Source organism: Carica papaya, chromosome 1, assembly GCF_054855325.1.
Source record: "Carica papaya isolate Zhongbai chromosome 1, ASM5485532v1, whole genome shotgun sequence".
Taxonomy (NCBI): Eukaryota; Viridiplantae; Streptophyta; class Magnoliopsida; order Brassicales; family Caricaceae; genus Carica; species Carica papaya.
Genome location: NC_142309.1, coordinates 14,704,069 through 14,731,234, shown reverse-complemented (window position 1 = coordinate 14,731,234; position 27,166 = coordinate 14,704,069). Strand labels below are relative to the sequence as shown.

The window sequence follows — 27,166 nt, the reverse complement described above, 5'->3', positions numbered from 1 at the left end:
ACCATTTTTTTGCAGATAACTCTTTCGACGTTACGCGCGACTTGGATTATGGTCCGCAGGTATATTCAAAAATGTAAGTCACGGCGCCGTGGCACCAATTTTTTTTCAGACGAGTCGTTCGACGTTACGCGCGACTGGAACTATTGTCCGCTTGTTTATACGCAAATGTGAGTCAAGAAGCAGGGGCATTTTAATCGATATTAGAACGAGAATAAGAGGTGCAGTGTGAGCGCACAAGAAAACAAATGATGGGAGGGGGGAGGGAAGGAGAAGGGCTGTATGTATTTTTAGCACGAAATGAAATAGGTGCGATTATACCAGCACAAATGCACCGGATTCCATCAGAACTCAGCAGTCAAGTGTGCTTTGGCGAAAGTAGTACAAGGATGGGTTACCTCTTGGGAAGTTCTCGTGTTGCACCCATTTTTTTTTCAGATGGGTCATTCGACGTTACGCGCGTCTGGAACTATAGTCCGCTGGTTTATACGCAAATGTGAGTTAAAACGCAGGGGCATTTTAATTGATATTAGAATGATAAGGAGAGGTAAAGTCTGAACGCACCAGGAAACAAATAACGGGAGGGGGAAGAAAGGAGAAGGACTGAGTGTATTTGCAGCGCGAAATTAATCAGGTGCGATCATACAAGCACTAATGCACCAGCTCGGATGGGTGACCTCTTGGGAAGTCCTCGTGTTGCACCCATATTTTTTCGGATGGGTCGTTCGACGTTACGCACGAATGGAATTATGAACCGCTGTTCGCAAAGGTGAGTCACGGTGCCGGGGCATTTTACTTTATATTAGAACGAGAAAGAGAGAAGCAGAGTGCATGCAGAGGGAAATAAATGACGGGAGGGGGGATGGAAGGAGAAAGAGTGTATGTATTTACAGCACAGAATGAAACATGAGCGATCAAACTAGAACTAATGCAACGGATTCTATCAAAACTCCGCAAGTCAAGGGTGCTTGGGCGAGAGTAGTACTAGGATGGGTGACCTCCTGCGAAGTCTTTATATTTCACCCATTTTCTTGGGAAGTCCTTGTATTGCACCCATTTTTTTGCAGATGATTCTTTCGACGTTACACGCGACTTGAATTATGGTCCGTAGGTTTATTTGTAAATATGAGTCACTGCGCCGTCGCATTTTACTCGATATTTGAACGAGAACGGGAGGTGCAGTCCGCACGCACAAGGAAACAAATGACGGGAGGGGGAAGAAAGGAGAAGGAGTGAATGTATTTGCAGCGCGAAATTAATCAGGTGCGATCATACCAGCACTAATGCACCGTATCCCATCAGAACTCCACAGTTAAGTGTGCTTGGGCGAGAGTAGTACTCGAATGGGTGACCTCCTGGGAAGTCCTCGTGTTGCACCTATTTTTTTTCGGATGGGTCGTTCGACGTTATGCACGAATGGAATTATGAACCGCTGGTTCATTAGCAAAGGTGAGTCACAATGCTGGGGCATTTTACTTGATATTTGAACGAGTAGGAGAGATGCAGAGTGCACGCACAAGGAAACAATTGACGGGAGGGGGGATGGAAGGAGAAAGAGTGTATGTATTTGCAGCGCAGAATGAAACATGAGCGATCATACCACCACTAAGGCAATGGATTCTATTAGAACTCTGCAAGTTAAGGGTGCTTGGGCGAGAGTAGTACTAGGATGGGTGACCTCCTGCGAAGTCCTTATATTTCACCCATTTTCTTGGGAAGTCCTTGTGCTGCACCCATTTTTTTGCAAATGATTCTTTCGACGTTACGGGCGACTTGAATTATGGTCTCCAGGTTTATTTGCAAATGTGAGTCACGGCGCCGTGGCATTATACTTGATATTTGAACGAGAACGGGAGGTGCAGTGCGTACAAGGAAACAAATGACGAGAGGGGGAAGAAAGGGGAAGGAGTGTATTTATTTGCAGCGCCATATTAAACAGGTGTGATCATATTAGCACTAATGCACTGGATTCCATCATAACTCCGCAGTTAAGTGTGCTTGGGCAAGAGTAGTGCTCGGATGGGTGACCTCCTGGGAAGTCCTCGAGTCGCAACAATTTTTTTTTCAGACCGGTCGTTCGATGTTACGTGCGACTGGAACTATTGTCCGTTGGTTTAGACGCAAATGTGAGTCAAGAAGCAGGAGCATTTTAATCGATATTAGAACGAGAAGGAAAGGTGCAGTGTGAACGCACAAGGAAACAAATTATTGAAGGGGGGAGGGAAGGAGAAGGAGTGTATGTATTTTCAGCACGAAATGAACAGGTGCGATCATACCAGCACAAATGCACCGGATCCAATCAGAACTCCGCAGTTAAGTGTGCTTGGGAGAGAGTAGTACTCGGATGCATGACCTCCTGGGAAGTCCTCGTGTTGCACGCATTTTTTTTCGGATGGGTCGTTCGACGTTACACGTGAATGGAATTATGAACCGCTGGTTCATTCGCAAAGGTGAGTCATGGTGCCGGGGCATTTTACTTGATATTAGAACGAGAATGAGATATGTAGAGTGCACGCACAAGGAAACAAATGACGGGAGGGGGGATTGAAGGAGAAAGAGTGTATGTATTTGTAGCACAGAATCGAACATGAGCGATCATACCAGCACTAATTCAACAGATTCTATCAGAACTCCGCAAGTTAAGGGTGCTTGGGCGAGAATAGTACTAAAATGGCTGACCTCCTGCGAAGTCCTTATATTTCACCCATTTTCTTTGGAAGTCCTCGTGTTGCACCAATTTTTTTGCAGATGATTCTTTCGATGTTACGCGCGACTTGAATTATGGTTCGCAGGTATATTTGAAAATATGAGTCACGGCGCTGTTGCATTTTACTTGATATTAGAACGAGAACGGGAGGTGTAGTGCGCACGCACAAGAAAACAATTGACGGGATGGGGGAAGGAAGGAGAAAGAGTGTATGTATTTGCAGCGCAGAATGAAACATGAGCGATCATACCAGCATTAATGCAACAGATTCTATCAGAACTCTGCTGTTAAGGGTGCTTGGACGAGAGTAGTGCTAGGATGGGTGACCTCCTGCGAAGTCCTTATATTTCACCCATTTTCTTGGGAAGTCCTCGTGTTGCACCCATATTTTTGCAGATGATTCTTTCGACGTTATGCGCGACTTGAATTATTGTCCGCAGGTTTATTTGCAAATGTGAGTCACGGTGCCGTTGCAGTTTACTTAATATTAGAACGAGAACGGGAGATGCAGTGCGCACGCATAAGGAAACAAATGACGGGAGGGAGAAGAAAGGAGAAGGAGTGTATGTATTTGCAGCGCGAAATTAAACAAGTGCGATCATACCAGCACTAATGCACCGGATTCAATTAGAACTCCGCAGTTAAGGGTGCTTGGGGAATAGTACTAGGATGGGTGATCTCCTGCGAAATCCTTATATTTCACCCATTTTCTTGGGAAGTCCTCGTGTTGCACCAATTTTTTTGCAGATGATTCTTTCGATGTTATGCGGGACTTGAATTATGGTCCGAAGGTTTTTTCGCAAATTTGAGTCACGGTGCCGTGGCATTTTACTTGATATTAGAACGAGAATGGGATGTGCAATGCGCACGCACAAGGAAACAAATGACGGGATGGGGAAAAAAAGAGAAGGGGTGAATGTATTTGCATCGCGAAATGAAACAGGTGTGATCATACCAGCACCAATGCACCGGATCCCATCAGAATTTCGTAGTTAAGTGTGCTTGGGCGAGAGTAGTACTCGGATGGGTGACCTCCTAGGAAGTCCTCGTGTTGCACCCATCTTTTTTCGGATGGGTCGTTCGACGTTACGCGCGAATGGAATTATGAACCGCTGGTTCATTCGCAAAGGTGAGTCACGGTGCCGGGGCATTTTACTTGATATTAGAACGAGAATGAGAGATGGAGAGTGCACGCACAATGAAATAAATGACGGGAGGGGGGATGGAAGGAGAAAGAGTGTATGTATTTCCAGCGCATAATGAAACATGAGCGATCATACCAGCACTAATACAACAGATTCTATCAGAACTCCGCAAGTTTAGGGTGCTTGTGCGAGAATAGTACTAGGATGGGTGACCTCCTGCGAAGTCCTTATATTTCATCCATTTTCTTGTGAAGTCCTCGTGTTGCACAAATTTTTTTGCAGATGATTCTTTCGACATTACGCGTGACTTGAATTATGGTCTGTAGGGTTATTCACAAATGTGAGTCACGGCGCTATGGTATTTTATGTGATATTAGAACGAGAACGGGAGGTGCAGTGCGCACGCACAAGGAAATAAATGACGTGAGGGGGAAGAAAGGAGAATGAGTGTATGTATTTGCAGCGTGAAATTAAATAGGTGCGATCATACCAGCACTAATGTACCAGATCCCATCAGAACTTCGCAATTAAGTGTGCTTGGGCGAGAGTAGTACTCAGATGGGTGACCTCCTGGGAAGTCCTCGTGTCGCACCAATTTTTTTTCGGACGGATCGTTCGACGTTATGCACGACTGGAACTATGGTCAGCTGGTTTATACGCAAATGTGAGTCAAGAAGAAGGTGCATTTTAATCGATATTAGAACGAGAAAGAGAGGTGTAGTTTGAACGCACAAGGAAACAAATGATGGGAGGGGAGAGGGAAGGAGAAGGAGTGTATGTATTTTCAGCACAAAATTAAACAGGTGCGATCATACCAGCACAAATGCACCGGATCCTATCAGTACTCCGCAGTTAAGTGTGCTTTGGCAAAAGTATTATAAGGATGGGTTATCTCCTTGGAAGTTCTCGTGTTGCACCCTTTTTTTTTTCAGATGGGTCGTTCGACGTTACGCGCGACTGGAACTATGGTCCGCTGTTTTATACGCATAAGTGAGTCAAGACGCAAGGGCATTTTAATTGATATTAGAACGAGAAAGAGAGGTGAAGTGCGAATGGACCAGGAAACAAATAACGGGACGGGGAAAAAAGGAGAAGGAGTGTATTTATTTGCAGCACGAAATGAAACAGGTACGATCATACCAGCACTAATTCACCGGATCCCATCAGAACTTCACAGTTAAGTGTGCTTGGGCGAGAGTAGTACTTGGATGGGTGACCTCTTGGGAAGTCCTCGTGTTGTTCCCATTATTTTTCGGATGGGTCGTTCGACGTTACGCACGAATGGAATTATGAACCGCTGGTTCATTTGCAAAGTTGAGTCACGGTGCCGGGGCATTTTACTTGATATTAGAACGAGAAGGAGAGATGCAGAGTGCACGCACAAGGAAACAAATGATGGGAGGGGGGATGGAAGGAGAAAGAGTGTTTGTATTTGCAGCGCAGAATGAAACATGAGCGATCATACCAGAACTAATGCAACGGATTCTATCAGAACTCCACAAGTTAAGAGTCATTGGGCGAAAGTAGTACTAAGATGGGTGACCTCCTTCCAAGGCCTTATATTTCACCCATTTTCTTGGGAAGTCCTCATGTTGCGCCCATTTTTTGGTAGATGATTCTTTCGACGTTACGCGCAACTTGAATTATGGTCCACTGATTTATTCGCAAATGTGAGTCACGGCACCGTTGGATTTTACGTGATATTAAAACGAGAATGGGAGGTGCAGTTCGCACCCACAAGAAAACAAATGACGGGAGGGGGAAGAAAGGAGAAGGAGTGTATGTATTTGCAGCGCGAAATTAAACAGGTGCGATCATACCAGCACTAATGCACCGGATCCCATCAGAACTCCACAGCTAAGTGTACTTGGGCGAGAGTAGTACTCATATGGGTGACCTCCTGGGAAGTCCTCGTGTTGCACCCATTTTTTTCGGATGGGTCGTTTGACGTTACGCGCGAATGGAATTATGAACCACTGGTTCATTCGCAAAGGTGAGTCACGGTGCCGGGTAATTTTACTTGATATTAGAACGAGAATGAGAGATGCAGAGTGCACGCACAAGGAAACAAATGACGGGAGGTGGGATGGAAGGAGAAAGTGTGTATGTATTTGCAGCGCATAATGAAACATGAGCGATCATACCAGCACTAATGCAATGGATTCTATCAGAACTCCGCAGGTAAGGGTGCTTGGGCGAGAGTAGTACTAGGATGGGTTACCTCCTGCGAAGTCCTTGTATTTCACCCATTTTCTTGGAAAGTCCTCGTGTTGCACCCTTTTATTTGCAGATGATTCTTTCGTAGTTACGCACGACTTGAATTATTGTCCGCAGGTTTCTTCGCAAATTTGAGTCACGGTGCCGTGGCATTTTTGTTGATATTTGAACGAGACCAGGAGGTGCAGTGCGCGCGCACAAGAAAACAAATGACGGGAGGGGGAGGAAAGGAGGAGTGTATGTATTTGCAGTGCAAAATTAAAGAGGTGCGATCATACCAGCCTTAATGCACCGGATCCCATCAGAACTCCGCAGTTAAGTGTGCTTGGGCGAGCGTAGTACTCAGATGGGTGACCTCCAGGGAAGTCCTCGTGTCGCACCAATTTTTTTCAGACGGGTCGTTCGACGTTACACGCGACTGGAACTATGGTCATCTGGTTTATACGCAAATGTGAGTCAAGAAGTATCGGCATTTTGATCGATATTAGAACGAGAATAAGAGGTTCAGTGTGAAAGCACAAGTAAACAAATGATTGGAGGGGGGAGGGAAGGAGAAGGAGTGTATGTATTTTCAGCACAAAATTAAACAGGTGCGATCATACAAGCACAAATGCACCGGATCCCATCAGAACTCCGCAGTTAAGTGTGCTTTGGCGAAAGTAGCACAAGGATGGGTTACCTCCTGGGAAGTTCTCGTGTTGTACCCATTTTTTTTTTCAAATGGGCCATTCGACGTTACGCGCGACTTTAATTTTGGTCCGCAGATTTATTCGCAAATGTGAGTCACGGCGCCGTGGCATTTTACTTGATATTTGAACGAGATCGAGAGGTGCAGTGCGCACGCACAAGGAAACAAATGACGGGAGGGGGAAGAAAGGAGTAGTGTATGTATTTGCAGCACGAAGTTAAACAGTTGCGATCATGCCCGCACTAATGCACCGGATCCCATCAGAACTCCGCAGTTAAGTGTGCTTTGGCGAGAGTAGTACTCGGATGGGGGACTTCTAGGGAATTCTTCGTGTCGCACCAATTTTTTTTCAGACGGGTCGTTCGACGTTACACGCGATTGGAACTATGGTCAGCTGGTTTATACGCAAATGTGAGTCAAGAAGCAAGGGCATTTTAATCGATATTAGAACGAGAAGGAGAGGTGCAGTGTGAACGCATAAGGAAACAAATGATGGGAGGGGGGAGGGAAGGAGAAGGAGTGTATGTATTTTCAGCACAAAATGAAACCGGTGCGATCATACCAGCACAAATGCACCGGATCCGATCAGTACTCCGTAGTTAAGTTTGCTTTGGCGAAAGTAGTACAAGGATGGGTTACCTCCTGGGAAGTTCTCGTGTTGTATCCATTTTTCTTTCAGATGGGTCGTTTGACGTTACGCGCGACTGGAATTATGGTCTGCTGGTTTATATGCAAATGTGAGTCAAGATGCAGGGGCAGTTTCACTGATATTAGAACATGAAGGAGAGGTGAAGTGTTAACGCACCAGGAAACAAATGACGGGAGGGGGAAGAAATGAGAAGGAGTGTATGTATTTGCAGTGCGAAATGAAACAGGTGCGATCGTACCAGCACTAATGCACCTATTTTTTTTCGGTTAGGTCGCTCGACGTTACGCGCGAATGGAATTATGAACCGCTGATTCATTCGCAAAGGTGAGTCACGGTGCCGGGGCATTTTACTTGACATTAGAATGAGAATGAGAGATTCAGAGTGCACGCACAAGGAAACAAATGACGGGAGGGGGGATGGAATGATTTGCAGCGCATAATGAAACATGAGCGATCATACCAGCATTAATGCAACGGATTCTATCAGAACTCCACAGTTATGGGTGCTTGGGCGAGAGTAGTACTAGGATGGGTGACCTCCTGCGAAGTCCTTATATTTCACCATTTTCTTGGGAAGTCCTCGTGTTGAACCCATTTTTTTGCAGATGATTCTTTCGACGTTACGCGCGACTTAAATTATGATCCGCAGGTTTATTCGCAAATGTGAGTCACGGCGCCGTGGCATTTTACTTGATATTAGAACGAGAACGGGAGGTACAGTGCACACGCACAAGGAAACAAATGACAGGAGTTGGAAGAAATGTGAAGGAGTGTATGTATTTGCGGTGCGAAATTAAACAGGCGCGATTATACCAGCACTAATGCGTCGGATTCCATCAGAACTCCGCAGTTAAGTGTGCTTGGGCGAGAGTAGAACTCGGATGGGTGACCTCCTGGGAAGTCCTCGTGTTGCACCCATTTTTTTTCGGATAGGTCGTTCGACGTTGCGCACGAATCGAATTATGAAACGTTGGTTCATTTGCAAAGGTGAGTCACGTTGCCGGGGCATTTTACTTTATATTAGAACGAGAAGGAGAGATGCAGAGTGCACGCGCAAGGAAACAAATTACGGGAGGGGGGATGGAAGGAGAAAACGTGTATGTATTTGCAGCACAGAATGAAACATGAGCTATCATACCAGAACTAATGCAACGGATTCTATCAAAACTCCGCAAGTTATGGGTGCTTGGGCGAGAGTAGTACTCGGATTGGTGACCTCCTGCGAAGTCCTTATATTTCACCCATTTTCTTAGGAAGTCCTCGTGTTGTACCCATTTTTTTGCAGATGATTCTTTCGACGTTACGCGCGACTTGAATTATGGTCCGCAAGTTTATTCGCAAATGTGAGTCACGGCGTCGTTGCATTTTACTTGATATTTGAACAAGAACGGGAGGTGCAGTGTGCACGCACAAGGAAACAAATGACGGGAGAGGGAAGAGAGGAGAAGGAGTGTATGTATTTGCAGCGCAAAATTAAACAGGTGTGATCATACCAGCACTAAAGCACCAGATCCCATCAGAACTCTGCAGTTAAGTGTGCTTGGGCGAGAGTAGTACTCGGATGGGTGACCACCTAGGAAGTCCTCGTGTTATACCCATTTTTTTTCGGATGGGTCTTTCAACGTTACACGCGATTGGAATTATGAACCGTTGGTTCTTTCGCAAAGGCGAGTTACGGTGCCGGGGCATTTTACTTGATATTAGAACGAGAATGAGAGATGCAGAGTGCACGCACAAGGAAATAAATGAAGGGGGGGGGGGGATGGAAGGAGAAAGAGTGTATGAATTTGCAGCGCAGAATGCAACATGAGCCATCATTCCAGCACTAATGCAACGGATTCTATCAGAACTCCGCAAGTTAAGGGTGCATGGGCGAGAGTAGTACTAGGATGGGTGATCTCCTGCGAAGTCCTTATATTTCACCCATTTTCTTGGTAAGTCCTTGTGTTGCACCTATTTTTTTGCAGATGATTCTTTTACGTTACGCGCGACTTGAATTATGGTCCGCAAGTTTATTTGCAAATGTGAGTCACGGCGCCGTGGCATTTTACTTGATATTTGAACGAGAACGGGAGGTGCAGTGCGCACGCACGAGGAAACAAATGACAGGAGGGGAAAGAAAGGAGAAGGAGTGAATGTATTTGCAGCGGGAAATTAATCAGGTGCGATCATACCAGCACTAATGCAACGGATTCTATCAGAACTCCGCAAGTTAAGGGTGCTTGGGCGAGAATAGTACTAAAGTGGCTGACCTCCTGCGAAGTCCTTATATTTCACCCATTTTCTTTGGAAGTCCTCGTGTTGCACCCATTTTTTTGCAGATGATTCTTTCGACCTTACGTGCGACTTGAATTATGGTCCGCAGGTTTATTTGAAAATGTGAGTCACGGCGCCGTGGCATTTTACTTGATATTAGAACGAGAACGGGAGGTGTAGTGCGCACGCACAAGGAAACAAATGACGAGAGGGTGAAGAAAGGAGGAGTGTATGTATTTGCAGCGCAAAATTAAACAGGTGCGATCATACTAGTACTAATGCACCGACTCCCATCAGAACTCCGCAGTTAAGTTTGCTTGGGCGAGAGTAGTACTCGAATGGGTGACCTCCTTGAAAGTCCTCGGGTCGCACCAATTTTTTTTCAGACGGGTCGTTTGACGTTTCGCGTAATTGGAACTATGGTCCGCTGGATTATACGCAAATGTGAGTTAAGAAGTAGGGGCATTTTAATCGATATTAGAACGAGAAGGAGTGGTGCATTGTGTACGCACAAAGAAACAAATGATGGGAGGGGGGAGGGAAGGAGAAGGAGTGTATGTATTTTCAGCAAGAAATGAAACAGGTGTGATCATACCAGCACAAATGCACCGGATCCCATCAGAACTCCACAGTTAAGTGTGCTTTGGCGAAAGTAGTACAAGGATTGGTCACCTCCTGGGAAGTTCTCCTCTTGCACTAATTTTTTTTTCATATGGGTCGTTCGACGTTACGCGCGACTAGAACTATGGTCCGCTGGTTTATACGCAAATGTGAGTCAAGACGCATGGGCATTTTAATTGATATTAGAACGAGAAGGAAAGGTGAAGTGTGAACGCACCAGGAAACAAATGACGGGAGGGGGATGAAAGGAGAAGGAGTGTATGTATTTGCAGCGCAAAATGAAACAGGTGCGATCATACCAGCACTAATGCACCGGATCTCATTAGAATTCCATAGTTAAGTATGCTTGGGCTAGAGTAGTACTCGAATGGGTGACCTCATGGGAAGTCCTCGTGTTGCACCCATTTTTTTTCGGATGGGTCGTTCGACGTTACGCGCGAATGAAATTATGGACCGCTTGTTCGTTCACAAAGGTGAGTCACGGTACCGGGGCATTTTACTTGATATTAGAACGAGAAGGAGAGATGCAGTATGCACGCACAAGGAAATAAATGACGGGAGGGGGGATGGAAGGAGAAAGAGTGTATGTATTTGCAGCGCAGAATGAAACATGAGCGATCATACTAGCACTAATGCAACGGATTCTATCAGAACTCCGCAAGTTAAGGGTGCTTGTGCGAGAATAGTACTAGGATGGGTGACCTCCTGCGAAGTCCTTATATTTCACCCATTTTCTTGGGAAGTCCTCGTGTTGCACCAATTCTTTTGCAGATGATTCTTTCGACATTACGCGCGACTTGAATTATGGTCTGAAGGTTTATTCGCAAATGTGAGTCACGGTGCCATGGCATTTTACGTGATATTAGAATGAGAACGGGAGGTGTAGTGCGCACGCACAAGGAAACAAATGACGGGAGGGGGAAGAAAGGAAAAGGAGTGTATGTATTTGCAGCGTAGAATTAAATAGGTGCGATCATACCAGCACTAATGCACCGGATCCAATCAGAACTCTGCAGTTAAGTGTGCTTGGGTGAGAGTAGTACTCAGATGGGTGACCTCCTGAGAAGTCCTCGTGTCGCACCAATTTTTTTTCAGACAGATCGTTCGACGTTACGCGCGACTGGAACTATGGTCAGCTGGTTTATACGCAAATGTGAGTCAAGAAGAAGGGGCATTTTAATCGATATTAGAACGAGAAGGAGAGGTGTAGTGTGAACGGACAAGGAAACAAATGATGGGAGGGGGGAGAGAAGGAGAAGGAGTGTATGTATTTTCAGCACAAAATGAAACAAGTGCGATCATACCAGCACAAATGCAACAGATCCCATCAGTACTCTGCAGTTAAGTGTGCTTTGGCGAAAGTAGTACAAGGATGGGTTAACTCCAGAGAAGTTCTCGTGTTGTATCCTTTTTTTTTCAGATGGGTCGTTCGACGTTACGCGCGACTGGAACTATGTTCTGCTGGTTTATACGCAAATGTGAGTCAAGACGCAGGGGCATTTTAATTTATATTAGAACGAGAAGGAGAGGTGAAGTGTGAATGCACCAGGAAACAAATGACGGGAGGGGGAAGAAAGGAGAAGGTCTGTATTTATTTGCAGCGCGAAATGAAACAGATACTATCATACCAGTATTAATGCACCGGGTCCCATCAGAACTCCGCAGTTAAGTGTGCTTGGGCAAGAGTAGTACTCGGATGGGTGACCTCCTGCGAAGTCCTCGTGTTGCACATATTTTTTTTGGATGGGTCGTTCGACGTTACGCGCGAATGGATTTACGAACCGCTGGTTCATTCGCAAAGGCGAGTCACAGTGCCGGGGTATTTTACTTGATATTAGAACGAGAAGAGAGATGTAGAGTGCACGCACAAGGAAACAAATGACGGGAGGGGGGATGGAAGGAGAAAGAGTATGTATTTGCAGCGCAGAATGAAACATGAGCGATCATACCAGCACTAATGCAACTGATTCTATCAGAACTCTGCAGTTAAGGGTGCTTGGGCGAGAGTTGTACTAGGATGGGTGACCTCCTGTGAAGTCCTTATATTTCACCCATTTTATTGTGAAGTCCTCTTGTTGCACCCATTTTTTTTGCAGATGATTCTTTCGACACTTCGCGCGACTTGAATTATGGTCTGCAAGTTTATTCACAAATGTGAGTCACGGAACCGTGGCATTTTACTTGATATTAGAAAGAAAAAAGGGAGGTGCAGAGCGCACGCACAAGGAAAAAAATTACGGCAGGGGGAAGATAGGAGAAGGAGTGTATGAATTTGCAGCGCAAAATTAAATAGTTCGATCATACCAGCACCATTGCACTGGATCTCATTAGAACTACATAGTTAAGTGTGCTTGGGCGAGAGTAGTTCTCGGATGGGTGACCTCCTGAGAAGTCCTCGTGTCACACCAATTTTTTTTTCAGACGGGTCATTCGACGTTACGCGCGACTGCAACTATGGTCAGCTGGTTTATACGCAAATGTGAGTCAAGAAGCAGGGGCATTTTAATCGATATTAGAACGAAAAGGAGAGGTGTAGTTTGAATGCACAAGGAAACAAATGAAGGGAGGGGGAAGGGAAGGAGAAGGAGTGTATGTAATTTCAGCACAAAATTAAACAGGTGCGATCATACCAGCACAAATGCACCGGATCCTATCAGTACTCCGCAGTTAAGTGTGCTTTGGCGAAAGTATTATAAGGATGGGTTATCTCCTTGGAAGTTCCCGTGTTGCACCCATTTTTTTTTCAGATGGGTCGTTCGACGTTATGCGCGACTGGAACTATGGTCCGTTGTTTTATACGCAAAAGTGAGTCAAGACGCATGGGTATTTTAATTGATATTAGAATGAGAATGAGAGTTGAAGTGCGAACGCACTAGGAAACAAATGACGAGAGGGGGAAGAAAGGAGAAGGAGTGTATTTATTTGCAGCGCGAAATGAAATAGGTATGATCATACCAGCACTAATTCACCGGATCCCATCAGAACTCCGCAGTTAAGTGTGCTTGGGCGAGAGTAGTACTTGGATGGGTGACCTCCTGGGAAGTCCTCGTGTTGTACCCATTATTTTTCGGATGGATCGTTCGACGTTACGCATGAACGGAATTATGAACTGCTGGTTCATTTGCAAGGATGAGTCACAGTGCCGGGGCATTTTATTTGATATTAGAACGAGAAGGAGAGATGCAGAGTGCACGCACAAGGAACCAAATGATGGGAGGGGGGATGGAAGGAGAAAGAGTGTTTGTATTTGCAGCGCAGAATGAAACATGAGCGATCATACCAGAACTAATGCAACGGATTCTATCAGAACTCCACAAGTTAAGAGTCATTGGGCGAGAGTAGTACTAGGATGGGTGACCTCCTTCGAAGTCCTTATATTTCACCCATTTTCTTGGGAAGTCCTCGTGTTGCGCCTATTTTTTTGTAGATGATTTTTTCGACGTTACACGCAACTTGAATTATGGTCCGCAGATTTATTCGCAAATGTGAGTCACGGTGCCTGACATTTTACTTAATATTATAACGAGAATGGGAGGTGCAGTTCGCACCCACAAGAAAACAAATGACGGGAGGGGGAAGGAAGGAGAAGGAGTGTATGTATTTGCAGCGCGAAATTAAACAGGTGCGATCATACCAGCACTGATGCACTGAATCCCATCAGAACTCCACAGCTAAGTGTGCTTGGGCGAGAGTAGTACTCGGATGGGTGACCTCCTGGGAAGTCCTCGTGTTGCACCCATTTTTTTCGGATGGGTCGTTTGACGTTACGCGGGAATAGAATTATGAACCGCTGGTTCATTTGCAAAGGTGAGTCACGGTGCCGGGTAATTTTACTTGATATTAGAACGAGAAGGAGAGATGCAGAGTGCACGCACGAGGAAACAAATGACGGGAGGGGGGATGGAAGGAGAAAGCGTGTACGTGTTTGCAGCGCAAAATGAAACATGAGCGATCATACCAGCACTAATGCAACGGATTCTATCAGAACTCCGCAGGTAAGGGTGCTTGGGCGAGAGTAGTACTAGGATGGGTGACCTCCTGTGAAGTCCTTATATTTCACCCATTTTCTTGGGAAGTCCTCGTGTTGCACCCATTTTTTTGCAGATTATTCTTTCGATGTTACGCGCGACTTGAATTATTGTGCACAGGTTTATTCACAAATGTGAGTCACGGTGCCGTGACATTTTACTTGATATTAGAACGAGAATGGGAGGCTCAGTGCGCACGCACAAGGAAACAATTGATGGGAGGGGAAAGAAAGGAGAAGAATTGTATGTATTTGCAGTGCGAAATTCAACAGGTGCGATCATACCAGCACTAATGCACCGGATCCCATCAGTTCTCCGCAGTTAAGTTTGTTTTGGCGAAAGTAGTACAAGGATGGGTTACCTCCTGGGAAGTTCTCGTGTTGTACCCATTTTTCTTTCAGATGGGTCGTTCGACGTTACGCGTGACTGGAATTATGGTTTGCTGGTTTATACGCAAATGTGAGTCAAGATGCAGGGGCAGTTTTACTGATATTAGAACGTGAAGGAGAGGTGAAGTGTGAACGCACCAGGAAACAAATGACGGGAGGGGGAAGAAATGAGAAGGAGTGTATGTATTTGCAGTGCGAAATGAAACAGGTGCGATCGTACCAGCACTAATGCACCGGATCCCATCAGAACTCTGCAGTTATGTTTGCTTGGGCGAGAGTAGTACTTAGATGTGTGACCTCCTGGGAATTCCTCGTGTTGCATATATTTTTTTTCGGATAGGTCGCTCGACGTTACGGGCGAATGGAATAATGAACCGCTGATTCATTCGCAAAGGTGAGTCACGATGCCGGGGCATTTTACTTGACATTAGAATGAGAAGGAGAGATTCAGAGTGCATGCACAAGGAAACAAATGACGGGAGGGGGGATGGAATTATTTGCAGCGCAGAATGAAACATGAACGATCATACCAGCACTAATGCAACGGATTCTATCAGAACTCCACAGTTATGGGTGCTTGGGCGAGAGTAGTACTAAGATGGGTGACCTCCTGCGAAGTCCTTATATTTCACCCATTTTCTTGGGTAGTCCTCGTGTTGCACCCATTATTTTGCATGTGATTCTTTCAACCTTACGCGCGACTTGAATTATGATCCGCAGGTTTATTCGCAAATGTGAGTCACGGCACCGTGGCATTTTACTTGATATTAGAACGAGAACGGGAGGTGCAGTGCCCACGCACAAGGAAACAAATGACAGGAGTGGGAAGAAATGTGAAGGAGTGTATGTATTTGCAGCGCGAAGTTAAACAGTTGCGATCATGCCAGCACTAATGCACCGGATCCCATCAGAACTCCGTAGTTTAGTGTGCTTGGGCGAGAGTAGTACTCGGATGGGGGATTTCTTGGGAATTCTTCGTGTCGCACTAATTTTTTTTCAGACAGGTCGTTCGACGTTACGCGCGATTGGAACTATGGTCAGCTGGTTTATACGCAAATGTGAGTCAAGAAGCATGGGCATTTTAATCGATATTAGAACGAGAAGCAGAGGTGCAGTGTGAACGCATAAGCAAACAAATGATGGGAGGGGGGAGGGAAGGAAAATGAGTGTATGTATTTTCAGCACAAAATGAAACAGGTGCGATCATACCAGCACAAATGCAACAGATCCCATCAGAACTCCGCAGTTAAGTTTGGTTTGGCGAAAGTAGTACAAGGATGGGTTACCTCCTGAGAAGTTCTCGTGTTGCACCAATTTTTCTTTCAGATGGGTCGTTCGACGTTACGCACGACTGGAACTATGATCCGCTGGTTTATACGCAAAAGTGAGTCAAGACGCAGGGACATTTTACTTGATATTTGAACGAGAACGGGAGGTGCAGTGCGCACGCACAAGGAAACAAATGACGGGAGGGGGAAGAAAGGAGAAGGAGTGTTTGTATTTGCAGCGCGAAATTAAACAGGTGCGATCATACCAGCATTAATGCACCGGATCCCATCAGAACGCCGCAGTTAAGTGTGCTTGGGCGAGACTAGTACTCGGATGGGAGACCTACTGGGAATTCCTCGTGTTGCACCTATTTTTTTTCGGATAGGTCGCTCGACGTTACGCGCGAATCGAATAATGAACCGCTGATTCATTCGCAAAGGTGAGTCACGGTGCCGGGGCATTTTACTTGATATTAAAATGAGAATGAGAGATTCAGAGTGCACGCACAAGGAAACAAATGACGGGAGGGGGATGGAATGATTTGTAGCGCATAATGAAACATGAGCGATCATACCAGCACTAATGCAACGGATTCTATCAGAACTCCGCAGTTATGGGTGCTTGGGCAAGAGTAGTACTAGGATGGGTGACCTCCTGCGAAGTGCTTATATTTCACCCATTTTCTTGGGAAGTCCTCGTGTTGCACCTATTTTTTTGCAGATGATTCTTTCGACGTTACGCGTGACTTGAATTATGATCCGCAGGTTTATTCGCAAATGTGAGTCACGGTGCCGTGGCATTTTACTTGATATTAGAACGAGAACGGGAGATGCAGTGCCCACGCACCAGGAAACAAATGACAGGAGTGGGAAGAAATGTGAAGGAGTGTATGTATTTGCAGCGCAAAATTAAACAGGTGTGATCATACCAGCACTAATGCACGGGATCCCATCAGAACTCTGCAGTTAAGTGTGCTTGGGCGAGAGTAGTACTCGGATGGGTTACCTCCTGGAAAATTCTTGTGTCGCACAAAGTTTTTTACAGATAGGTCGTTCGACATTACGTGCGAATGCAAATATGGTCAGCCGGTTTATACGCAAATGTGAGTCATGAAGCACGGGCATTTTAATCGATATTAGAACGAGAAGGAGAGGTGCAGTGTGAACGCACAAGGAAACAAATGATGGGAGGGGGGAGGGAAGGAGAAGGAGTGTATGTATTTTCAGCACGAAATGAAACAGGTGCGATCATACCAGCACAAATGCACCGGATCTTATCAGAACTCCGCAGTTAAGTGTGCTTTGGCGAAAGTAGTACAAGGATGGGTTACCTCCTGAGAAGTTCTCGTGTTGCACCCATTTTTCTTTCAGATGGGTCGTTCGACGTTACGCGTGACTGGAACTATGGTCCGCTGGTTTATACGCAAATGTGAGTCAAGATGCAGGGGCATTTTACTTGATATTTGAACGAGAACGGGAGGTGCAGTGCGCACGCACAAGGAAACAAATGACGGGAGGGGGAAGAAAGGAGAAGGAGTGTATGTATTTGTAGTGCGAAATGAAACATGTGCGATCATACTAGCACTAATGCACCGGATCCCATCAGAACTCAGCAGATAAATGTGCTTGGGCGAGAGTAGTACTCGGATGGGTGACCTCCCGGGAAGTCCTCGTGTTGCACCAATTTTTTTTCGGATGTGTCGTTCGACGTTACGCACGAATGGATTTATGAACCACTGGTTCATTCGCAAAGGTGAGTCACGGTACCGGGTTATTTTACTTGATATTAGAACGAGAATGAGAGATGCAGAGTGCACGCACAAGGAAACAAATGACGGGAGGGGGGATGGAAGGAGAAAGAGTGTATGTATTTGCAGCGCAGAATGAAACATGAGCGATCATACCAGAACGAATGCCACGGATTCTATCAGAACTCCACAAGTTAAGGGTGCTTGGGCGAGAGTGGTACTAGGATGGGTGACCTCTTGCGAAGTCTTTATATTTCACCAATTTTCTTGGGAAGTCCTCGTGTTGCACCCATTTTTTTGCAGATGATTCTTTCGACGTTACGCGCGACTTGATTTATGGTCCGCATGTTTATTCGCAAATGTGAGTCACGGCGCCGTGGCATTTTACTTCATGTGTGAACGAGAACGGGAGGTGCAGTGCGCACGCACAAGGAAACAAATGACGAGAGGGGGAAGAAAGGAGAAGAAGTGTATGTATTTGCAGCGCAAAATGAAACAGGTGCGATCACACTAGCACTAATGCATCGGATCCCATCAGAACTCCGCAGTTAAGTGTGCTTTGGCGAAAGTAGTACAAGGATGGGTTACCTCATGGGAAGTTCTCGTCTTGCACCCAGTATTTTTTTCAGATGGGTCATTCGACGTTATGTGCGACTGGAAGTATGGTCCGCTGGTTTATACGCAAATATGAGTTAAGTCGTAGGGGCATTTTAAATGATATTAGAACGAGAAGGAGAGGTGAGGTGTGAACGCACCAGGAAACAAATGACGGGAGAGGGAAGAAAGGAGGAGTGTATGTATTTGCAGCGCGAAATGAAACAGGTGTGATCACACCAGCACTAATTCACCGGATCCTATCAGCACTCCGCAGTTAAGTGTGTTTGGGCGAGAGTAGTACTTGGATGGGTGACCTCCTGGGAAGTCCTCGTGTTGCACCCATTTTCTTTTTCAGATGGGTCGTTCGACGTTACGCGCGACTGGAACTATGGTCCGCTGGTTTATACGCAAATGTGAGTCAAGACGCAGGGGCATTTTAATTGATATTAGAACGAGAAAGATAGGTGAAGTGTGAACGCACAAGGAAACAAATGATGGTAGAGGGGATGGGAGGAGAAAGAGTGTATGTATTTGCATCGCAGAATGAAACATGAGCGATCATACCAGCACTAATGCAACGGATTCTATCAGAACTCCGCGGTTAAGGGTGTTTGGGCGAGAGTAGTACTAGGATGGGTGACCTCTTGCGAAATCCATATATTTCACCCATTATATGAAGAAGTCCTCGTGTTGCACCTATTTTTTTGCAAATGATTCTTTCGATGTTACGCGCGACTTGAATTATGGTCCGTAGGTTTATTCGCAAATGTGAGTCACGGCGCCGTGACATTTTACTTAATATTAGAACGAGAATAGGAGGTGCAGTGCGCACGCACAAAGAAACAAATGACGGGAGGGGGAAGAAAGGAGAAGGAGTGTATGTATTTGCAGTGCAAAATTAAACAAGTGCGATCATACCAACACTAATGCACCGAATCCCATCAGAACTCTGTAGTTAATTGTGTTTGGGCGAGAGTAGTACTCAGATGGGTTACCTCCTGGGAAGTCCTCGTGTTGCACCTTGTGTTGCACCCATTTTTTTTCAGATGGGTCGTTTGACGTTACGCGCGAATGGAATTATGAACCGCTGGTTCATTCGCAAAGGTGAGTCACGGTGCCGGGGTATTTTACTTGATATTAGAACGAGAAGCAGAGATGCAGAGTGCACGCACAAGGAAACAAATGACGGGAGGGGGGATGGACGGAGAAGGAGTGCTTGTATTTTCAACACTAAATGAAACAGGTGCGATCATACCAGCACAAATGCACCGGATTCTATCAGAACTCTGCAAGTGAAGGGTGCTTGGGCGAGAGTAGTACTAGGATGGGTGACCTCCTGCGAAGTCCTTATATTTCACCCATTTTCTTGGGAAGTCCTCGTGTTGCACCCATTTTTTTGTAGATGATTCTTTCGACGTTACGCGCGACTTGAATTATGGTCCGCAGGTTTATTCGCAAATTGAGTCACGGTGCCATGGCATTTTACTTGATATTTGAACGGGAATGGAAGGTGCAGTGCACACGCGCAAGGTAACAAATGAGGGGAGGGGGAAGAAAGGAGAAGGAGTGTATGTATTTGTAGCGTAAAATGAAGCAGGTGCGATCACACCAGTACTAATGCATCGGATCCCATCAGAACTCCGCAGTTAAGTGTGCTTTGGCGAAAGTAGTACAGGGATGGGTTACCTCCTCGGAAGTTCTCGTCTTGCACCCATTATTTTTTTCAGATGGATCGTTCGACGATACGCGCGACTCGAAGTATGGTCCGCTGGTTTATATGAAAATATGAGTTAAGTCGCAGGGGCATTTTAAATGATATTAGAATGAGAAGGAGAGGTGAGGTGTGAACGCACCAGGAAACAAATGACGGGAGGGGGAAGAAAGGAGAAGGAGTGTATGTATTTGCAGCGCGAAATTAAACAGGTGCGATCATATTAGCACTGATGCACCGAATCCCATCAGAACTCCGCAGCTAAGTGTGCTTGGGCGAGAGTAGTACTCAGATGGGTGACCTCCTGGGAAGTCCTCGTGTTGCACCCATTTTTTTTCGGATGGGTCGTTCGACGTTACGTGCGAATGGATTTATGAACCACTAGTTCATTCGCAAATGTGAGTCACGGTACCGAGGCATTTTACTTGATATTAAAACGAGAAGGAGAGATGCAGAGTGCACGCACAAGGAAACAAATGATGGGAGGGGGAATGGAATGAGAAAGAGTGTATGTATTTGCAGCGCAGAATGAAACATGAGCGATCATACCAGCACTAATTAAACGGATTCGATAAGAACTCCGCAAGTTAAGGGTGCTTGGGCGAGAGTAGTACTAGCATGGGTGACCTCTTGCGAAGTCCATATATTTCACCCATTTTCTTGGGAAGTCTTCCTATTGCACCTATTTTTTCGCAGATGATTCTTTCGACGTTACGCGCGACTTGAATTATGGTCCGCATGTTTATTCGCAAATGTGAGTCACGGCACCGTGGCATTTTACTTGATATTTGAACGAGAACAGGAGGTGCAGTGCGCACGCACAAGAAACAAATGACGGGAGGGGGAAGAAACGAGAAGGAGTGTTTGTATTTGCAGCGCGAAATTAAACAGGTGCGATCATACCATCACTAATCGACCGGATCCCATCAGAACTCTGCAGTTAAGTGTGCTTGGGCGAGACTAGTACTTGGATGCGTGACCTCATTGGAAGTCCTCGTGTCGCACTAATTTTTTTTTAGACGGGTCGTTCGACGTTATGCGCGACTAGAACTATGGTACGCTGGTTTATACGCAAATATGAGTTAAGTTACAAGGGCATTTTAAATGATATTAGAACGAGAAGGAGAGGTGAGGTGTGAACGCACCAGGAAACAAACGACGGGAGGGGGAAGAAAGGAGAAGAAGTGTATGTATTTGCAGCACGAAATGAAACAGGTGCGATCACACCAGCACTAATTCACCGGATCAAATCAGCACTCCGCAGTTAAGTGTGTTTGGGCGAGAGTAGTACTTGGATGGGTGACCTCCTGGGAAGTCCTCGTGTTGCACCCATTTTCTTTTTCAGATGGGCCGTTCGACGTTACGCGCGACTGGAACTATGGTCCACTGGTTTATACGCAAATGTGAGTCAAGACACAGGGGCATTTTAATTGATATTAGAACGAGAAAGATAGGTGAAGTGTGAACGCACAAGGAAACAAATGATGGGAGGGGGGATGGAAGGAGAAAGAGTGTATGTATTTGCAGCGCAGAATGAAACATGAGCGATCATACCAGCACTAATGCAACGGATTCTATCAGAACTCCGCGGTTAAGGGTGCTTGGGCGAGAGTAGTACTAGGATGGGCGACCTCCTGCGAAGTCCTTATATTTCACCCATTTTCTTGGGAAGTCATTGTCTTGCACCAATTTTTTTGTAGATGATTCTTTCGACGTTGCGCGCGACTTGAATTATGGTCTGCAGGTTTATTCGCAAATGTGAGTTACGGCACCGTGGCATTTTAGTTGATATTAGAACGAGAACGAGAGATGCAGTGCGCACGCACAAGGAATTAAATGATGGGAGGGGGAAGAAAGGAGAAGGAGTGTATGAATTTGCAATGCGAAATTAAACTGGTGCGATCATACCAACACTAATGCCCCGGAGCCCATCAGAACTCTGCAGTTAAGTCTACTTGGGCGAGAGTAGTAATCGTATGGGTGACCTCCTGGGAAGTGCTCGTGTCGCACTAATTTTTTTTCAGACGGGTCGTTCGACGTTACGCGCGACTGGAACTATGGTCCGCTGGTTTATACGCAAATGTGAGTCAAGAAGCAGGGGCATCGTAATCGATATTAGAATGAGAAGGAGAGGTGTAGTGTGAACGCACAAGGAAACAAATGATGGGAGGGGGGAGGGAAGGAGAAGGAGTGTATGTATTTTCAGCACGAAATGAAACAGGTGCGATCATACCAGCACAAATGCAACGGATTCTATCAGAACTCCGCGGTTAAGGGTGCTTGGGCGAGAGTAGTACTAGGATGGGTGACCTCCTGCGAAGTCTTTATATTTCACCCATTTTATTAAGAAGTTCTCGTGTTGCACCTATTTTTTTGCAGATGATTCTTTCGATGTTACGCGCGACTTGAATTATGGTCCGCAGGTTTATTCGCAAATGTGAGTCACGGCGCCGTGGCATTTTACTTGATATTAGAACGAGAACGGGAGGTGCAGTGCGCATGCACAAGGAAAGAAATGACGGGAGGGGGAAGAAAGGAGAAGGCGTGTATGTATTTAACAGCGCAAAATGAAACAGGTGCGATCATACCAACACTAATGCACCGGATCCCATCAGAACTCTGTAGTTAATTGTGCTTGGGCGAGAGTAGTACTCGGATGGGTGACCTCCTAGGAAGTCCTCGTGTCGCACTAATTTTTTTTCAGACGGGTCGTTTGACGTTACGTGCGACTGAAACTATGGTCCGCTTGTTTATACACAAATGTGAGTTAAGAAGCAGGGGCATTTTAATCGATATTAGAACGAGAAGGAGAGGTGCAGTGTGAACGCACAAGGAAACAATTTATGGAATGAGGGAGGGAAGGAGAAGGATTGTATGTATTTTCAGCACAAAATGAAACAGGTGCGATCATACCAGCACAAATGCACCGTATCCCATCAGAACTACGCAGTTAAGTGTACTTTGGCGAAAGCAGTACAAGGATGGGTTACCTCCTGGGAAGTTCTCATATTGCACCCATTTTTTTTTTCAGATGGGCCGTTCGACGTTACGCGTGACTGGAACTATGGTCCGCTAGTTTATACACAAATGTGAGTCAACACGCAAGGGCATTTTAATTGATATTAGAACGAGAAAGAGAGGTGAAGTGTGAACGCTCCAGGAAACAAATGACGGGAGGAGGAAGAAAGGAGAAGGAGTGTATGTATTTGCAGCAGGAAATGAAACAGGTGCGATGATACCAGAACTAATGCATCGGATCAAATCAGAACTCCACACTTAAGTGTGCTTCGGCGAGAGTAGTACTCGTATGGGAGACCTCCTGGGAAGTCCTCGTGTTGCACCCATTTTTTTTCGGATGGGTCGTTCGACGTTACATGCGAATGGAATTATGAACCACTGGTCAATTCGCAATGGTGAGTCACGGTGTCGGGCATTTTACTTGATATTAGAACGAGAAGGAGAGATGCAGAGTGCATGCACAAGGAAACAAATGACGAGAGGGGGGATGGAATGAGAAAGAGTGTATGTATTAGCAGCGCAGAATGAAACATGAGCGATCATACCAGAACTAATGAAACGGATTCTATCAGAACTCCGCAAGTTAAGGGTGTTTGGGCGAGAGTAGTACTAGGATGGGTGACCTCTTGCGAAGTCCTTATATTTACCCCATTTTCTTGGGAAGTCCTCGTGTTGCACCCATTTTTTTGCAGATGATTCTTTCGACGTTACGCGCGACTTAAATTATGGTCCGTAGGTTTATTCGCAAATATGAGTCACGGCGCCGTGGCATTTTACTTGATATTTGAACGAGAACGGGAGGTGCAGTGCGCACGCACAAGGAAACAAATGACGGGAGGGGGAAGAAAGGAGAAGGAGGGAATGTATTTGCAGCGCAAAATTAAACAGGTGCGATCATACCAGCACTAATGCACCGGATCCAATCAGAACTCCGCAATTAAGTCTGCTTGGGCGAGAGTAGTACTCGGATGGGTGACCTCCTGGGAAGTCTTCGTGTTGCATCCACTTTTTTTCGGATGGGTCGTTCGACGTTACCCGCGAATGGAATTATGAACCGCTGGTTCATTTGCAAAGGTGAGTCACGGTGTCGGGGCATTTTACTTGATATTAGAACGAGAAGGAGAGATGCAGAGTGCACGCACAAGTAAACAAATGACAGGAAGGGGGATGGGAGGAGAAAGAGTGTATGTATTTGCAGCGCAGAGTGAAACATGAGCAATCATACCAGAACAAATGCAACGGATTCTATAAGAACTCCGCTGTTAAGGGTGCATGGGTGAGAGTAGTACTAGGATGGGTGACCTCCTGCGAAGTCCTTATATTTCACCCATTTTCTTCGGAAGTCCTTGTGTTGCACTCATTTTTTTGTAGATGATTCTTTCGACGTTACGCGCGACTTGAATTATGGTCCGCAGGTTTATTCGCAAATGTGAGTCACATCCCCGTGGCATTTTACTTGATATTTGAACTAGAACGAGAGGTGTAATGCGCACGCACTAGGAAACAAATGACAGGAGGGGGAAGAAAGGAGAAGGAGTGTATGTATTTGCAGTGCGAAATTAAATAGGTGCGATCATACCAGCACAAATGCACCGGATCCCATCCGAACTCCATAGTTAACGGTGCTTGGGCGAGAGTAGTACTAGGATGGGTGACCTCCTGTGAAGTCCTTATATTTCACCCATTTTCTTGGGATGTCCTCGTGTTGCACCCATTTTTTTACAGATGATTCTTTCGACGTTATGCGCGACTTGAATTATGGTCCGCAGGTTTATTCGCAAATGTGAGTCAGGACGCCGTGGCATTTTACTTGATATTTGAAAGAGAACAGGAGGTGCAGTGCGCACGCACAAGGAAACAAATGACGGGAGGGGGAAGAAAGGAGAAGGATTTTATGTATTTGCCACGAGAAATTAATTTGGTGCAATCATACAAGCACTAATGCACCGGAGCCCATCAGAACTCCGTAGTTAATTGTGCTTGGGCGAGAGTAGTACTCGGATGGGTGACCTCCTCGGATGTCCTCGTGTCGCACCAATTTTTTTTCAGATGGGTCGTTCGAAATTACGCGCGATTGGAGCTATGGTCCGCTGGTTTATACGCAAATGTGAGTTAAGAAGCAGGGGCATTTTAATCGATATTAGAACGAGAAGGAGAGGTGCAGTGTGAACACACAAGGAAACAAATGATGGGAGAGGGATGGAAGGAGAAGGAGTGTATGTATTTTCAGCACGAAATAAAACAGGTGCGATCATACCAGCACTAATGCAACGGATTCTATCAGAACTCCGCAGGTAAGGGTGCTTGGGCGAGAGTAGTACTTGGATGGGTTACCTCCTGCGAAATCCTTATATTTCACCCAATTTCTTGGGAAGTCCTCGTGTTGCACCTATTTTTTTGCAAATGATTCTTTTCATGTTACGCGGTACTTGAATTATGGTTCGTAGGTTTATTCGCAAATGTGAGTCACGGTGCCGTGGAATTTTACTTGATATATTAACTAGAACGGGAGGTGCAGTGCGCACACACAAGGAAACAAATGACGAGAGGGGAAAGAAAGGAGAAGGAGTGTATGTATTTACAGCGCGAAATTAAACAGGTGCGATCATACCAGCACAAATGCACTGGATCCCATCATAACTCCGCAGTTAAATGTGCATGGTCGAGAGTAGTACTCGGATGGGTGACCTCCTGCGAAGTCCTCGTGTCGCACCAATTTTTTTTCAGATGGGTCGTTCGACGCTACGCAAAACTGGAGCTATGGTCCGCTGGTTTATACACAAATGTGAGTTAAGAAGCAGGAGCATTTTAATCGATATTAGAACGAGAATGAGAGGTGCAGTGTGAACGCACAAGGAAACAAATGATGGGAGGGGGATGGAAGGAGAAGGAGTGCATGTATTTTCAGCACGAAATAAAACATGTGCGATCATACCAGCACTAATGCAACGGATTCTATCAGAACTCCGCAGGTAAGGGTACTAGTGCGAGAGTAGTACTAGGATGGTTTACCTCCTACGAAGTCCTTATATTTTACCTATTTTCTTGGGAAGTCCTCGTGTTGCACCCATTTTTTTGCAGATGATTCTTTCGATGTTACGCGCGACTTGAATTATGGTCCGTAGGTTTATTCGCAAATGTGAGTCACGGCGCCGTAGAATTTTACTTGATATATTAACGAGAACGGGAGGTGCATAGCGCACACACAAGGAAACAAATGACGGGAGGGGGAAGAGAGGAGAATGAGTGTATCTATTTGCAGTGCGAAATTAAACAGGTGCGATCATGCCAGCACTAATGCACCGGATCCCATCAGAACTCCGCAGTTAAGTGTGCTTGGTCGAGAGTAGTACTCGGATGGGTGACCTCCTAGGAAGTCCTCGTGTGGCGCTAATATTTTTTTAGACGTTTCGTTCGACGTTACGCACGACTAGAACTATTTTCTGCTGGTTTATACTCAAACGTGAGTCAAGAAGCCGGGGCATTTTAATCGATATTAGAATGAGAAGGAGAGGTGCAGTGTGAACGCACAAGAAAACAAATGATGGGACGGGGGACGAAAGGAGAAGGAGTTTATGTATTTTCAGCACGAAATGAAACAGGTACGATCATACCAGCACAAATGCACCGGATCCCATCAGAACTCCGCAGTTAAGTGTGCATTGGCGAAAGTAGTACAAGGATGGGTTACATCCTGGGAAGTTCTCGTGTTGCACCCATTTTTTTTTCAGATGGGTCGTTCGACGTTACGCGCGACTGGAACTATGGTTCGCTGGTTTATACGCAAATGTGAGTCAAGACGCAGGGGCATTTTAATTGATATTAGAACAAGAATGAGAGGTGAAGTGAGAACGCACCAGGAATCAAATGAAGGGAGGGGGAAGAAATGAGAAGGAGTGTATGTATTTGCAGCGCGAAATGAAACAGTTGTGATCATACCAGCACTAATGCAACGGATTCTACCAAAACTTTGCAAGTTAAGGTTGGTTGGGCGAGAGTAGTACTAGGATGGATGACCTGCTGTGAAGTCCTTATATTTCACCCATTCTCTTGAGAAGTCCTCGTGTTGCACCAATTTTTTTGCAGATGATTATTTCAACATTGCGCGTGACTTGAATTATTGTCCG

At 45.7% G+C, this 27,166-nt stretch overlaps 1 non-coding gene and 46 pseudogenes across 1 annotated transcript; all 47 read left to right on the top strand.

Moving 5' to 3' along the window:
- Positions 1 to 304: 304 nt before the first annotated feature.
- Positions 305 to 423, top strand: LOC148270218 (5S ribosomal RNA; annotated as a pseudogene).
- An 835-nt stretch (positions 424 to 1,258) lies between these two features.
- On the top strand, positions 1,259 to 1,377 carry LOC148270217 (5S ribosomal RNA; annotated as a pseudogene).
- A 557-nt stretch (positions 1,378 to 1,934) lies between these two features.
- LOC148270216 (5S ribosomal RNA) lies at positions 1,935 to 2,053 on the top strand (annotated as a pseudogene).
- Positions 2,054 to 2,259: 206 nt separating this feature from the next.
- LOC148270215 (5S ribosomal RNA) lies at positions 2,260 to 2,378 on the top strand (annotated as a pseudogene).
- A 1,267-nt stretch (positions 2,379 to 3,645) lies between these two features.
- On the top strand, positions 3,646 to 3,764 carry LOC148270214 (5S ribosomal RNA; annotated as a pseudogene).
- Positions 3,765 to 4,325: 561 nt separating this feature from the next.
- On the top strand, positions 4,326 to 4,444 carry LOC148270213 (5S ribosomal RNA; annotated as a pseudogene).
- Positions 4,445 to 4,975: 531 nt separating this feature from the next.
- LOC148270212 (5S ribosomal RNA) lies at positions 4,976 to 5,094 on the top strand (annotated as a pseudogene).
- A 561-nt stretch (positions 5,095 to 5,655) lies between these two features.
- Positions 5,656 to 5,774, top strand: LOC148270211 (5S ribosomal RNA; annotated as a pseudogene).
- Positions 5,775 to 6,330: 556 nt separating this feature from the next.
- LOC148270210 (5S ribosomal RNA) lies at positions 6,331 to 6,449 on the top strand (annotated as a pseudogene).
- Positions 6,450 to 6,654: 205 nt separating this feature from the next.
- Positions 6,655 to 6,773, top strand: LOC148270209 (5S ribosomal RNA; annotated as a pseudogene).
- Positions 6,774 to 6,977: 204 nt separating this feature from the next.
- On the top strand, positions 6,978 to 7,096 carry LOC148270208 (5S ribosomal RNA; annotated as a pseudogene).
- A 206-nt stretch (positions 7,097 to 7,302) lies between these two features.
- On the top strand, positions 7,303 to 7,421 carry LOC148270207 (5S ribosomal RNA; annotated as a pseudogene).
- Positions 7,422 to 8,202: 781 nt separating this feature from the next.
- Positions 8,203 to 8,321, top strand: LOC148270206 (5S ribosomal RNA; annotated as a pseudogene).
- Positions 8,322 to 8,882: 561 nt separating this feature from the next.
- On the top strand, positions 8,883 to 9,001 carry LOC148270205 (5S ribosomal RNA; annotated as a pseudogene).
- A 1,564-nt stretch (positions 9,002 to 10,565) lies between these two features.
- LOC148270204 (5S ribosomal RNA) lies at positions 10,566 to 10,684 on the top strand (annotated as a pseudogene).
- Positions 10,685 to 11,245: 561 nt separating this feature from the next.
- LOC148270203 (5S ribosomal RNA) lies at positions 11,246 to 11,364 on the top strand (annotated as a pseudogene).
- Positions 11,365 to 11,894: 530 nt separating this feature from the next.
- On the top strand, positions 11,895 to 12,013 carry LOC148270202 (5S ribosomal RNA; annotated as a pseudogene).
- Positions 12,014 to 12,570: 557 nt separating this feature from the next.
- LOC148270201 (5S ribosomal RNA) lies at positions 12,571 to 12,689 on the top strand (annotated as a pseudogene).
- A 532-nt stretch (positions 12,690 to 13,221) lies between these two features.
- LOC148270200 (5S ribosomal RNA) lies at positions 13,222 to 13,340 on the top strand. Its single transcript, XR_015816231.1, has one exon. It is a non-coding gene; the product is annotated as a 5S ribosomal RNA (ribosomal RNA).
- A 560-nt stretch (positions 13,341 to 13,900) lies between these two features.
- LOC148270199 (5S ribosomal RNA) lies at positions 13,901 to 14,019 on the top strand (annotated as a pseudogene).
- Positions 14,020 to 14,578: 559 nt separating this feature from the next.
- Positions 14,579 to 14,697, top strand: LOC148270198 (5S ribosomal RNA; annotated as a pseudogene).
- Positions 14,698 to 14,903: 206 nt separating this feature from the next.
- LOC148270197 (5S ribosomal RNA) lies at positions 14,904 to 15,022 on the top strand (annotated as a pseudogene).
- Positions 15,023 to 15,567: 545 nt separating this feature from the next.
- On the top strand, positions 15,568 to 15,686 carry LOC148270196 (5S ribosomal RNA; annotated as a pseudogene).
- A 206-nt stretch (positions 15,687 to 15,892) lies between these two features.
- Positions 15,893 to 16,011, top strand: LOC148270195 (5S ribosomal RNA; annotated as a pseudogene).
- A 206-nt stretch (positions 16,012 to 16,217) lies between these two features.
- On the top strand, positions 16,218 to 16,336 carry LOC148270194 (5S ribosomal RNA; annotated as a pseudogene).
- A 544-nt stretch (positions 16,337 to 16,880) lies between these two features.
- Positions 16,881 to 16,999, top strand: LOC148270193 (5S ribosomal RNA; annotated as a pseudogene).
- A 206-nt stretch (positions 17,000 to 17,205) lies between these two features.
- Positions 17,206 to 17,324, top strand: LOC148270192 (5S ribosomal RNA; annotated as a pseudogene).
- Positions 17,325 to 17,530: 206 nt separating this feature from the next.
- LOC148270191 (5S ribosomal RNA) lies at positions 17,531 to 17,649 on the top strand (annotated as a pseudogene).
- Positions 17,650 to 18,210: 561 nt separating this feature from the next.
- LOC148270190 (5S ribosomal RNA) lies at positions 18,211 to 18,329 on the top strand (annotated as a pseudogene).
- A 204-nt stretch (positions 18,330 to 18,533) lies between these two features.
- On the top strand, positions 18,534 to 18,652 carry LOC148270189 (5S ribosomal RNA; annotated as a pseudogene).
- Positions 18,653 to 19,214: 562 nt separating this feature from the next.
- Positions 19,215 to 19,333, top strand: LOC148270188 (5S ribosomal RNA; annotated as a pseudogene).
- Positions 19,334 to 19,551: 218 nt separating this feature from the next.
- LOC148270187 (5S ribosomal RNA) lies at positions 19,552 to 19,671 on the top strand (annotated as a pseudogene).
- Positions 19,672 to 19,905: 234 nt separating this feature from the next.
- LOC148270186 (5S ribosomal RNA) lies at positions 19,906 to 20,024 on the top strand (annotated as a pseudogene).
- Positions 20,025 to 20,231: 207 nt separating this feature from the next.
- LOC148270185 (5S ribosomal RNA) lies at positions 20,232 to 20,350 on the top strand (annotated as a pseudogene).
- A 560-nt stretch (positions 20,351 to 20,910) lies between these two features.
- LOC148270184 (5S ribosomal RNA) lies at positions 20,911 to 21,029 on the top strand (annotated as a pseudogene).
- A 205-nt stretch (positions 21,030 to 21,234) lies between these two features.
- Positions 21,235 to 21,353, top strand: LOC148270183 (5S ribosomal RNA; annotated as a pseudogene).
- A 562-nt stretch (positions 21,354 to 21,915) lies between these two features.
- On the top strand, positions 21,916 to 22,034 carry LOC148270182 (5S ribosomal RNA; annotated as a pseudogene).
- A 206-nt stretch (positions 22,035 to 22,240) lies between these two features.
- On the top strand, positions 22,241 to 22,359 carry LOC148270181 (5S ribosomal RNA; annotated as a pseudogene).
- A 236-nt stretch (positions 22,360 to 22,595) lies between these two features.
- LOC148270180 (5S ribosomal RNA) lies at positions 22,596 to 22,714 on the top strand (annotated as a pseudogene).
- A 206-nt stretch (positions 22,715 to 22,920) lies between these two features.
- LOC148270179 (5S ribosomal RNA) lies at positions 22,921 to 23,039 on the top strand (annotated as a pseudogene).
- Positions 23,040 to 23,925: 886 nt separating this feature from the next.
- LOC148270178 (5S ribosomal RNA) lies at positions 23,926 to 24,044 on the top strand (annotated as a pseudogene).
- A 560-nt stretch (positions 24,045 to 24,604) lies between these two features.
- Positions 24,605 to 24,723, top strand: LOC148270177 (5S ribosomal RNA; annotated as a pseudogene).
- Positions 24,724 to 24,958: 235 nt separating this feature from the next.
- Positions 24,959 to 25,077, top strand: LOC148270176 (5S ribosomal RNA; annotated as a pseudogene).
- Positions 25,078 to 25,282: 205 nt separating this feature from the next.
- Positions 25,283 to 25,401, top strand: LOC148270175 (5S ribosomal RNA; annotated as a pseudogene).
- Positions 25,402 to 25,636: 235 nt separating this feature from the next.
- Positions 25,637 to 25,755, top strand: LOC148270174 (5S ribosomal RNA; annotated as a pseudogene).
- Positions 25,756 to 26,314: 559 nt separating this feature from the next.
- LOC148270173 (5S ribosomal RNA) lies at positions 26,315 to 26,433 on the top strand (annotated as a pseudogene).
- Positions 26,434 to 26,639: 206 nt separating this feature from the next.
- LOC148270172 (5S ribosomal RNA) lies at positions 26,640 to 26,758 on the top strand (annotated as a pseudogene).
- Positions 26,759 to 27,166: the final 408 nt, after the last annotated feature.